The 12,618-nt window shown below is 42.4% G+C and overlaps 1 protein-coding gene across 7 annotated transcripts in view; it reads right to left on the bottom strand.

The window, feature by feature from the left end:
• The window catches only part of POLR3C (RNA polymerase III subunit C), an 866,317-nt gene that overhangs the window by 826,319 nt on the left and 27,380 nt on the right, over nt 1-12,618 (bottom strand). For 2 of the 7 annotated variants that reach the window (XM_044079979.1, XM_044079980.1), the window contains exon 1: nt 3,768-3,839. The exons of 3 other annotated variants lie outside the window; for them this stretch is intronic. The gene's annotated coding sequence lies outside the window, so the exon portion shown is untranslated. Of the gene's footprint in view, nt 1-3,767; nt 3,842-5,638; nt 5,662-12,618 lie in introns of those variants that run through there. 2 more of the 7 variants (XM_044079984.1, XM_044079985.1) reach the window with 2 other exon arrangements.

The raw sequence follows: 12,618 nt of genomic DNA, 5'->3' as shown, positions 1-12,618 counted from the left end.
GCCTGCTCTGGATCTGGAATATAAAGGTAAATTGTAATGCTTGGCAAATGTATGCACGGAGCTCCATGTAGCAGCTTCTAAAATGTCCTTGGTAGCCACCCTCTTAAGAAGGCTGTGGAGGTGGCTGTGGCTCTTGTGGAATGAGGTCTAATGTTAGCTGGCACAGTTTTTCCATGAAAGGAGTAACAAAAACGAATGCAATTCCCAATCCATTTTGAAATTGTCTGTTTGGAAATTGCTTTTCCTTGTGTACCAGCAGCATATGCTACCAACAGCTGGTCAGTTTTTCTGTAACCTTTAGTTCTGTCCAAGTAGTAGCGCAACTGTCTGTGTATGTCCAGGGTGTGCAGAAGTTTCTCCCCTTTGTTTTGTGGATTTGGAAAGAAGGTAGGCAAGTGAATAGCTTGATTTAATGAAACCCTGGATACCACCTTTGGCATAAATGTAGGATTGGTTCTCAATGAAACTCTGTCCTGATGAAAAATAAGAAATGGCTGTACTGCCATAAAGGCCTGTAACACAGATACTCTTCTTGCTGAGGTTATGGCCAGAAGGAAAGCAGTCTTCCAAGACAGGAACTGTAGTTCTGCAGATGCTGCTGGTTCAAAGGGAGGCAGTGTTACTTTTTCCAACACGAAGTTAAGGTCCCAAGTAGGTAGAGGTGGTTTCCTTGGAGGATTGATGTTTTTGATTCCTCTTAGAAATTGTCTTAGGAGAGGATGAGAGAAGACAGGTGGATCAGTATTGTACTCTGCTGAAATTGCTGAAGCATGAATTTTAATGGAAGAGTAAGACAGACCATTGTGGAACATTTCTGCCAAGTATTCCAGGATATGTGCCATGTTCATCACGGTCGCATCTAGGCCCTTTGTGGTGTTCCAAATGTGAAATCTTTTCCATTTTGCTGAATATGCCTTTCTTGTGGAAGGCCGGCGAGCTTCCATAAAAATATCTTTCACTCTCTGGGATAGCTTGTCCTGAGGAGGAGTCAAGGTATTTTCCAGGCTGTTAGTTGCAAGGTTTTCAGGTTGGAATGCAGAGTTTTGTAATTGTGCTGTGTCAGTAGAAATGGCCATAGAGGAAGAGGCCATGGTTTCGTGCGTGACAGGCTCTTTAACAGTGGGTACCAGTGCTGTCTTGGCCAGTCCGGAGCTATGAGAATCACTTTTGGCTGCTCTGTCCTGATCTTCAGTAAAACCTTGGTCATTAATGGGAGAGGTGGAAATGCATACACTGTTAGAGTTCTCCAGCTGAAAGAGAGAGCGTCCACTTTCCATGCTTGTGGGTGGTATGTCCTCAAGCAGAATTTCTTCAGTTGATGATTGTGGGGGGAGGCAAAAAGATCCAAGTCCGGCCTCCCCCATGATTGTGTTATCTGTAGAAAGATGTCTGGGTGCAGCATCCATTCGTGTGCATCCATGATATTTCTGCTTAAGCTGTCTGCCAGTATATTGTCTTTCCCTGGCACAAACTGGGATTGTAGCTGTATATTGAGTTTCAAGGAAAGTTCCCATAGATTCATTGCCAGCCTGCAAAGAGGATAGGAATGGATGCCTCCTTGCTTGTTTATGTACCACATAACTGTGGTGTTGTCTGTCCTTATTAGCAGATGGCCATGATGCAGAAAGGGTTTGAAGGCTTCGACTGCATGTATCACTGCCAGCATTTCCTTTTGGTTTATGTGCATGCGTAGCTCTTTTTGTGACCATAGACCTTGAATGCATCTGCCCTCCATGTGCGCTCCCCATCCGTGGTCTGAAGCGTCTGTTGTAATGGTTTGGCTGGCTATTGGTTTGCTGAAAGGCAGACCCCTGTTTGACTGGCTTGCTTGAGCCCACCACAGAAATTCCTTTTGAAGGCATGGAATGAGTGGTATAAAAGTTTCCAGGCTGTGACTGTGCTGAGTCCATAAACTCCTTAGGTACCATTGTAGTTTCCTCATATGTAGTCTTGCTTGCGGAACCAGAAGGATGCAAGAAGCCATGTAACCCAGGGCCTGCAGGATTTTCCTTGCAGTCAGCTGGGTTTGTCTTGTCAGATTTTTGAAGTAATCTGGTAGTTGATTTTGTTTTTCTTCTGTGAGGAAGGCCATTTGGGTGGTTGTATCTAGATCCGTACACAGAAAGGTTATTCTTTGGGATGGAACAAGTCTTGATTTGTGAAAGTTGACTGTATATCCCAACTGTATATCCCAAGGCCTGAAGTAGGTGGATGGCATAATTCAAGTGTTTTACCAAAGTTTGTTGGCTGTCCGCTTGTATAAGGCAGTCGTCCAGATATGGGTATATTTGAATCCCCTGAAGTCTGCAATGTGCAATTACTGATGCCAGGCATTTCGTGAATACTCTGGGTGCAGTAGATAAGCCAAAGGGCAATGCTGAGAATTGATAATGCTCTGACCCTGCAAGAAATCTGAGGTGTCTTCTGCAACTTTGTCTGATAGGGACATGCAGGTATGCCTCCTTGAGGTCTAGAGTTACCAGCCAAGACCCCTTGCCCAGCATGGGAAGGAGCTGCTGTAGAGTCAGCATTTTGAACTTTGGCACAATGAGATAAGTATTCAGTGCGGACAAGTCGAGAATAGGCCTCCATTGTTTTTCTTTTCTTGCAACAAGGAATAGTCTGGAATAAAATCCTTGGCCTTGTTCTGAGAGGAACCTTTTCTATAGCTTTCATTTGCATTAAGCTGGAAATTTGTTTCAAAGCCTCTGCCCTTTGATTCGGTAGCAGGTCTGGCATGCCCTTTCTTTTTGGTAATGTGTGGAAATGAAACCTGTATCCTTTGTCTATTATTTGTAGTGTCCATTTGTCCCTTGTAATACTGTGCCAATTTTCTGAGAAAAAAGAAAGCTTTCCGCCCAGAGGTGCTTCCAATTGAGCCCTGGTTGGCGGTGTCAAAGTAAAGTCATTGAGCCTGTCCTTGTGCAGCAGTTGAAGGTCCTGCATTACCTCTCTGGTTGGGAGGCTGCCATTGACGTCCTCTGTAGGAGCCTCTAGCTTGCCCTCTACCTCTGGCACGCCTGTTCTTGCCTCTCTGAAACCTCTCTGTGTCTAGAAAGGACCAATTCTTGGAAGGCCAATTCCTGCTGAATCTTGGTGGTTGTCTGAATTACAGGAGCTGGCCGACCGGCACTTGCGAACTGCTTCTGCTTCGGGCACCACGCAGCAAGAAAGACGGGGAAGATGGCGTCGGCTGATGCTTTTATACCCCAGGCGCTCTGACGTCGGGGAAAGTGCGACATCAGCCGACACCGGAATCAGACTTTGGAATCCGGCCGACCGAAGGGCTGCCTGAGGCAGGACAACCCCATATGTGATGACTGCAGATGCATCCTTGAAGGACATCTCAGGAAAGATGAACAAATGGCCATGGCTGATAGAGGAAGGCTTAATGCTTAGCAGGTGCAACAGGAAATACACAGAAAAGAAAACACATTTCTATTCTTTTTAAATTCAACACGATCTTTACATAAACAATATTATCCTACGGGCTTACTTTGTTTAAATTAAGCTTATCTCACCGTTTCCCCTTAAGTCTTACCACTTAATTAATATTTGAATGACCTCGAAGGTCAAGTCTTATTTTGTTAACCTCATTCTCTGCATTCCTCAGCCACCACCACCCGAATCAAAGGTATACGTCACCAACTAATAAACTGTAGCTTCAACTAAAAAGCGCCGTTTTTCTCCATTTCAGCCTGTAACTTGCAAACACTAGATGCCAGCAATGTTTCTGATTTATAGCATTTAAGATCTACTGGTATTACCTTAGGAGTCTCTCTTTTAAATGATGATGATGCTGTTTTTGGCCATTCTGTATTCAGACAAACCGGGCTGAGCATATAATTGGTCATTCATTGTTTGATTAGTGTTTGACCCAGCTAAACAAATTTAAATAAAAAAATAAATTGAGTTTATGTTTCATAAACATGTCTACATAAACAAACACTGTCCTGTTTGAATATCCGAGTGAATAAAGTAGAAGCCAACTTTCCCTTTTTAATTTATCCAGATCTTTTAGGTTTCAAATACCACAAAGGGAACAGATCCCATTCTTAAGTCAGCTTATAATTAAAGTTCATAAAATTAGCATTGTTTCAGTCTTTGATGTTAGCCAAAAGTACTCTTTGCAGCACCTGCAATGTGCCCAGAACAGACTCCTTCTGCAAGTCATATGGAGTTACGTGTATTAGGAGCATATCTAAATAGGACTCTAGAATTTTTTTTTATTAGACCCATTGCTCCTACTACTACTGGAACTGTCTGGGTATCTTTCTTTCACATCGCTGTAATTTCTGCCTGCAAATCATGATATTTTATGACTGTCTCTCTCTATGCAGGAGTCACTGTAATCGCCAGTTTCACAATTACAATGATCAGTGCTGCTTTTGCCTTTGTTCGGTGGATTACTATATCTGGTTTTCCCACAACTGTGATCTTATGACATATACTTCATCCTTCTCTATAATACTTTGTGGTTCACGTTTCCAGTGCTTCTCAGCTACTTCTATATTGTAGTGTTTGCACAATCCCCAATGCAACAATCTTGCTACATTATTGTGCCTTTTAGTATACAGGCATTCTACCATGAGTGCATCCCACCTAGCAACAAGATGTGCCACCGTTTGTCTGTTTCTCCAATATGTTCAATGGACTTTGGAAATTCTTGTGTACATGGTCCACTATCCTGTGTTGCCATTATTAACCTGAACTGTGGTATATAATGTGTTACTGCAGATCTGTTTGCATTTACTATCACAACTATGCTATCAAGTAGGACACCTACCAGGCACACATACAGATCCTTCCCAGGTCTACACATATCTGATGGTCTCACGGTCTTTACCAGCGGACAAATTTACAGCAATCAATCCTCCTCTCATTAAAGATGGATTTCTGAATGACAGCTATTCAGTCTACACTCCTCCAACAAATACTCTGATCCAGGATGCTAGGTAAACCCAACATCACTGACTGATGGGCAAAGTCATTCTATTCCTGTTACTGAGACAGCTGCATGTAACGGAATGTACAGCATGCGCCTATGTCATTTTTAATGCACAGTCCAATAGTAAGACTTGCATTCAGATGTTTCTGTGTGAATGAAGGATTTGGCAGTGCCAAATACGAAGACGTACTAGGAAACATCTGGAATTGAATTTAACTGTGCAGAGTTGAAACATTCTTGCTTTTTTTTTGGGTCAAGACAAGAGTGTGTGCATACCTGTCACAGGACAGGATGTTTCCTAAGCTCCCTGGGTCCCATTTTCCAACACAAAATATCTACATCAAGGTTGCTTTGTAGTCGGTTAATACATTTCTGATCCAGGTTATTCCCACATCCTTTTGTGAACTTTGTGAGTTTGTTTTCCCACCTCCAATGCATCAGATGCATGGGAGATGATGGCCAATATAAAAACATACAGCAGTGTGCTTGGTTAGCATGAAACTTAAATTACTGCAGACTGTGCCACAGCCATCCATCCCCATATTACAAATGTGGAATTTGTTTTTATAACTTTGCACAACATAAAACTAAATTGTAATGAACACTGGAGGTCAAAAAGTCAAAAAGCACATTAAAAATATTTTGGTGCAAGTAAACCACCTAACCTTTCTCAACATTCCAGATAATTACCTATAATTCATGTTTACGTCTGTCTCATGTAGGCTGTTTTTCACCATTGGAAAGCCATTTCTGCATTCCTTCCTATAGTAAAAAAAAAAGTTTCATGAGGGAGGGGAACCTTCTGCATTAATGTTTCGTTCCCCTGATCTCTAGCCTTAAAAGCTACTTCAGAGCCTTAAGGTTTTCCCCTAATTCTAAGCCTTAAGGTTCTCTACTTAAACCGTGTTCTGAATAATTATCAACCCAGTGATCCTTTCCCTCTTTTAAAAATGCCGGAAAAATGTACTCATTCTCAGCTCCAAGAACATCTTATCCATTCAGACTTGTATTTAACTAACAACATGGGTACAGACCTAAGTAAGACACTTATACAACCCTTCTGTACACCACTGATTAGATCTGAAACAAACTGAATAATGGGCACTATCTAAATGCACTTCTTTTGGGACTGCTCAGCTTTCTGATATTAAGTGTTACAAAGAATGCTCAACTTTCTGATATTAAGTGTTACTCCAACTTATTGGCAGTCTTGTTGGCTTATGGCCTCACCTTCAGCACCATTAGGTTCTCTGGCTCTTCAGATCACAAACAGCAAGCAGTTAGATGGAATTCTCTCTCAGACCCCACATCTTTCTCTCTAACAGCTCTAGATTAGTCGATGGCATGACTAAATCACAAGACTCACTGCTCACATAATTAAACAGGTGACACCACCACCCTTGTAGCTGACCTCAAGATGCTGACTGTAATGTCCACGCTAAAGGACAATGATCAGTGCCCTCAGCTGTGGTATACTGCTGCACTCTAACAATAACTAAACTAAATTGTGCTGTTCTTTCTCAAATCCAAATGCAAGAATCACACTAACAGCAACACAGAAATGCACTCTCTCGAGGCACTCCTGAAAATGGAGAACATCGATATCTGTGCAGTAACTGAGACCTGGTTCAAGGCTCCAGAGAGCACCCCTGCAATACCAGGCTACAACTCTTACCATACTTTTCGGCCAACAAACCAGGCCCGAAACACTAAAGGTGGAGGAGTGTATATATTCACCAAGGATATTCACACCTCCAGGCTAGTTGCCCAACACAATGCATCTGAAATTCTCCAGGTGCAACTAACACTAGGTAAGACTGCAATCCAAATTGTAGCTTGCTACAGATCCCCCACCATGCCCCAGGATTCTCACTACGCCTTTCTAAACATACTGGAAAATAATAAGATACAACCAAACACTCAATACTGGGTGATTTCAACTACCCTGCCATTAACTGGGAAAACTACTCTGGTACCAACAGCTTTTCCCAACGGTTCTTGGAATTCATAAATTCCAACGCCCTGGATCAACTAATACATTGTCCCACCAGTGGCTCCAATATCCTAGACCTGGTCATTACCAACATGGGAGATAGATGCTCCACACCAGTGGTCACCCCCTCTTTGGTCAGGTCTGGCCATAAGCAAATCACCCTTGACATCCACATCCCACCCCACCTCCCAGTAAGGAAACCTCCTTAACAAACTTCTCCAAAGCCAACTTCATGCTACTGAAGTCAGAAGTGACAAACTTCATGACACCCATGCAGACGGGATCTGAAAGTTCGACTGCAGAATCCTACACTGAGGCACTGTATGAGCACATCCACTCGTGCACGAATCATGCCATCCCAAATGGAACCAAGATGCTCTTCTCCAAAAAAAGGAAGCCAATCTGGTGGTCCCCTGCTATAAACAAACTATACAACAGAAGGAAGAAACTGTTGCAGAAAAGAGGAAAATCCCAGGATGCAAAAAACTCCCTCACCAGCCTCAGTAAGAAGCTGAGATCCCTCATAAAATCCTCAAAGGCTAGTTACGAAAACAAAATTGCCAAAGATTCCAAAGACAACCACAAGGCATTCTATAGTTATGTCAAGAATCTAAATGGCAATGCTCAGATCTACTATGAGCTACAACAGGAATGGCATTAAATATACTGATCCCAAGGATATTGCCAATATCCTGGCAGATCGATTTAGTGCCAACTTCACCCCCTAAAGGGCCCATCTCAATACCAAAGATTGCCAAATTCCGGTAATCATGGCCACACAGGTAGAAACAGCACTCTCCAAAGAATACAGCATCTATAGGACCAGATGACATCCCAGGCTGTGTACTACATGAACTACAAAATGAACTGGCACCTCACCCAAGTGTCATGTTTAATCATAGCCTCACCTCAGGCTTCGTGCCCACTGAGTGGTGTACAGCTACAGTTATCCCACTCCACAAGGGGGGATCCACCTTGGATCCCGGGAACTACTGTACCATCAGTCTGACAAGCCTGATCTGCAAGGGCATGGAACGCATTATCATGGAACTTATGAACAAAGAAATTGGCAACCTGCAAACACTGGACCCCATCCATTTTGGGTTTGTGAAGGGCCGATCTTGTCTCCTGAATCTGATTGACTTCTTCGAATCAGTCTCCAGAGCGGTGGACGAGGGTAAGGCTGTCCACACAGCCTATCTGGACTTCGCCAAGGCCTTCGACACCATCCCCCACTCTGGAATCATAGATAAACTTACTAAGCTGGGCATAAATCCCTACATCACTCGATGGGTTGCCAACTGGCTTACTTACAGAACCCAGACTGTAAAAGTAGCAGACTCCAAATCCAGCTCCAGACAAGTGGAGTACCTCTGGGTTCAGTCCTGGAACCACTCTTGTTTGGCATCTACTTCTCAGAAGTACAGGCCAACACCAAGGGACTCTCGCAGATGACTGCAAACTGGGAGCCATTACTGAATCCCCAAATGATGTGGATATTCTACAAAAAAGTGCCTTACAGAAACAGATGCCTGATGCCAGAGCCATGGGCTCAAGCTTAATGCCAAGAAATATATAGTTATCCACTTTGGGAAAAAAACATGTACCCATGAATTACCACATAGGTGGCAGTACACTAAACATCGAAAGTGCGAGGAGAGACTTAGGGACAGAGTTGGACAGTGGTCTCACTTTCGATAACCACCGCCACAACAGTCAGGAAATCCTTCTGTGTGGCACACCTCATCACCAAGGGCTTTTCATCCAGAAAAATGGAGGTCATTGTCCCACTGTACTCATCCCTTATTAGACCCATTATAGAGTATAATGCCCAGTTTGGTATGTACCTCACAAGACATCTGCAACAGCTAGAAAGGCCACAGAAATACTTCACTAAAAGAATCACAGGCCTAAAGCAGATATCGTATGCTGACCGTCTAAAAAAAAAAACTCCAGCTACACTCTGTGGCATATCGTCTACTCAGAGGTGATCTCTGCTTAACACACAAGGCCATGTCAAACCCTGAGCTGTTGGACATGTGCCACTTAAAGAAATCCCAATCCCTCAGAGCCACATGCTCCAGAGATCTAAACCTTGTCATCACAATGAACAAAACATGCTGGAGGGATAGGTTCCTGACCCAGAGACTCCCCATACTCTGGAATAGACTGCCCATACATGTCAAGCAGAGCACCTCCTTGGTCCTTTTCAAAAGGAACCTTGATGTTTGGATGGGAGATAGGAAATTCACCCCAGGGATCATGTCAGTCACCCTGCTAGACAGGGGTCCAGAGAAGTAAATATTGTAGGAAGAAATATCCAGGGAATTGTTATGGCTAGGCTTGTATAGGCCCTAGGGCCGATAGTCTAGTACCAACCTATGAACCTATAAATCAAAGTCAGCCCCGGTCACAACTAAACACATCCTTCAACCAATCTCATGATAAAGATGTTTGGTATACCAAGCTTTTGGGTTGTTTCACTGACTGCCAACTCACATCTGATAGGAATATATCAAATCTGATCATTAGGACTAACCAAAAGTCTGTTAAACTGTGCAGTGCAAAACTATTTCCACTAATAATGTAACATTTTCTACTGGTACTGCATACTTGCGCTCGAAACTACCTATCCCATTTAGTTATTGATTGGACTTGCACATTCCATGGTCAATAATTATATATTACCGCTAATAACAAAAACTGGAATCATATAAATAATTTGAGGGGACCTGTACATTGTATAAAGCATTTAGGAGCTGATAAGCTTTACTTATGCCTTCTCACAATTTTCCTCCCCCTTCCCCCTCCAGTACAAGCTGGAATATGCCCTTGACAGGACTGCTCATTTTGCTGTTAGCCAAAATGGCAGGACTCACCACTGTATCCTGATACGAGCAGTGCTGGCTTCAATTTGGTATCCTTGGTTCACTTAAAATTTGCCCATAAAATGTTATACTCTTTAGAATTGCCCCCACCCCCACCCCCACCCCCGACTCATTTCACACAGCCTTCCTTGGGAACTGAGGTCATCTGGTGACATATGAAGGAAAGTCCCACTGTACCAACACAAATTTAGTGATGCATATTACATTGTTTTTGTAGGAACTTTTTGGAAATTCTTCCTGAAATGAAAGTATTCAAAGTTGTGGCAAGAAAAAATTGCTACTGCAATGGGAAATACAACAGCGGCTTCACTTAAACCTCTTTCATGTGTTTTCACCAGTTTCCCATCTTTTATTCTTTGCTACCACTCTCTAACTCACAACACTTGTTGTAATTTTCATAACCCTCCTGATTCTACTATAGTTCTACTTTATCCTCAGCTTGTCTCATATAAAGAAGCTAAATACTTACCATAATGAAAGATCTAACAATGCAGGTCCATCCCATGTGTCACCAGGACCAAGGATGGCAGGCACCAATATTAAACCAAAAATGGTCTCAAGGAGGAAATGGTATATAAAAACAAACTATAGTCTGAAGAAGTTCAGTTTGTTGTAAAGATACAAGTGCTTAGTATACTATTCAATTTCACTTGCAATGTTCATTTCTCTCTTCATTGCAGTTTTTTTTTTTTTTTTTTTTTTTTTTTTTAGGCATTAGGACTAACTGGCAGGCAAAACTTTACCCGACAGCCAAGAACCCCACCCCTGTCCCACAATGCACCATAGTAACTTGCCTCTCCTGATCTGAGGTAAGCCATATGAAGTATAACTAATTGCAAACTAAGGATCAAAAGTCTTCTTTAACAAATGCAGGGGAAGATGGGCAGGTAAACTACAGAGGATGGCTGGATCATTCATTAATTTAAGTATATAGCTTTTGTAAATCGAGAGAAAAGGTCCATTTTCTGTAATAGAAGGATGTGGAATTGAATTCCATACTATCTAAATCTGCACAAATGACTTTTTTTAATATACAATGAAATCCTGATTCACACACCCCTTATCACTCAGTAGAATGGCCTTGTGCTACTTGGCATAGTGTACTTAGATTAGGCTACTGTACATATTGATTCACTGCTCTGTAAGGGATTCTGCATAGTAAGACAACTGAAAGAGGTCTGTACTACACAGGAACAGTGCATAAAATGTGTACATATACATGACAATCTAGCCAATTACAGTATGCATATCAACAGGAAAATCTAAGCAGGGCAAAGCATAGCAGCTTCACCTTGATCAGATGGCTTATCTACATACACACTGCAAGTTTGTGTATGTAATGCGACACTGCATGAGTATTTATGGAAAATGCATGTACTGTCAGGGCATGTGTGTGCATGTATGTCTAAATATTTGATATTCAGGATGCGCTGGCATTAACTATGTCTGTATCTGCTGGTGTGTTTTGTGTATGTGCTCATAGGTTCATAATCTTATACTACGCTAATCTACAGGGATCTTTTGAGTCACACATCTGTCTCTCCAGCATGTTTGATTTATGTTGCAGGCAAAGTTCAAGTCCGTGGATCTAACGTTTCTGGTGCGTTTTGGTTTGCGGATGTGCAAGAAATTCATCAGCACTTGACTTGAGGATGCCTTGTATGCCAGGCATTTATTGCCTCTCAGTAACCTGTAGGAAACTGAATACAGAGATGGGGCCTTAAGACGATCTGTGTAAGGCAGGGTATTCATACCCTCAATTTTCCTGGTGAGGAACCTTTGAGGGCATTCCAAGTGTTGCAAGTGCCTAGTTAGGTACATGCCAAAGGGGGCACTGTACTCAATTATGGGTCTGATAAGGACTGAGTGGAGTGGTACTATAATTTCCTCGAACTTGGACGCAATACTCTTGCTTATGAGCTGGGCAACATAGAATTTTTTTTTTTAATATCTTGGCTACATGATGGTGGAAGACCAGATTACTGTCTACATATGTCCCTAACTATTGGGTCAGCTCTTAGGGGTGTTTTATCGAAGGAGTAATTAGCCCCAAAGGGCACTAGAATGCATTTCTTCATGTCAAGTTTTAATCTGTGGCTTTATGTCTGCGTGGCTTTGTCTACTGAAACAGTGTGTGACTGGTTATGGTGAATATATGTAGCTGACTGCCTACTGCAAGGGTGTGCACGTATGTGTACAAGTTTGATGCCACTCCACAGAGTGAACTATAACTGGTATGGAAGGGAAATATTGTCCATGGAGAGTGAGCTTGCACTAGCAGCGATTACATCTTTGTGTACGTGCTTATGTATACTAGGCAGTGTGTGTGCGTACTGTGAGGTCATGGATGTATACATTTGATGCTCTGCCCAGAGTGATCTGTAACTGGTATGGATGGGGAGAACATGTATGCAGATTGTGCTTGCATATATATGTGTGTGCCTGTATGTGAGAGAGAGAGAGAGAGAGAGAATCCAAGCATCTATGCAAATCTGTATGTCTATATGCTGGGGGGGGGCTAAGCACCAGTGTGTTACGTTGAGTATACTTGCTCTACTGAGCAAATTCTACTTTAACGGTATCCATGATGAAGCATTTGTGAATTTCTATTAATCACATTAAATATACTTTAATAAAACTGTGCTGAAAACTTAAACAATGACATTGGTACCCCCCTGCTGATTGCATTGTTTCTCTTAAACATAAGGATGTGGGGTTTGGTCTCATTCTAGTAAACTGCTAGGTGTTACTTCTGACTCTCAACTCACTTTTACTGAGCACATTAATTT

Source organism: Protopterus annectens, chromosome 8.part0 (assembly GCF_019279795.1).
Source record: "Protopterus annectens isolate FY-2018-M chromosome 8.part0, PAN1.0, whole genome shotgun sequence".
NCBI lineage: Eukaryota > Metazoa > Chordata > Ceratodontiformes > Protopteridae > Protopterus > Protopterus annectens.
This window is presented reverse-complemented; position numbering and strand designations above follow the sequence as displayed.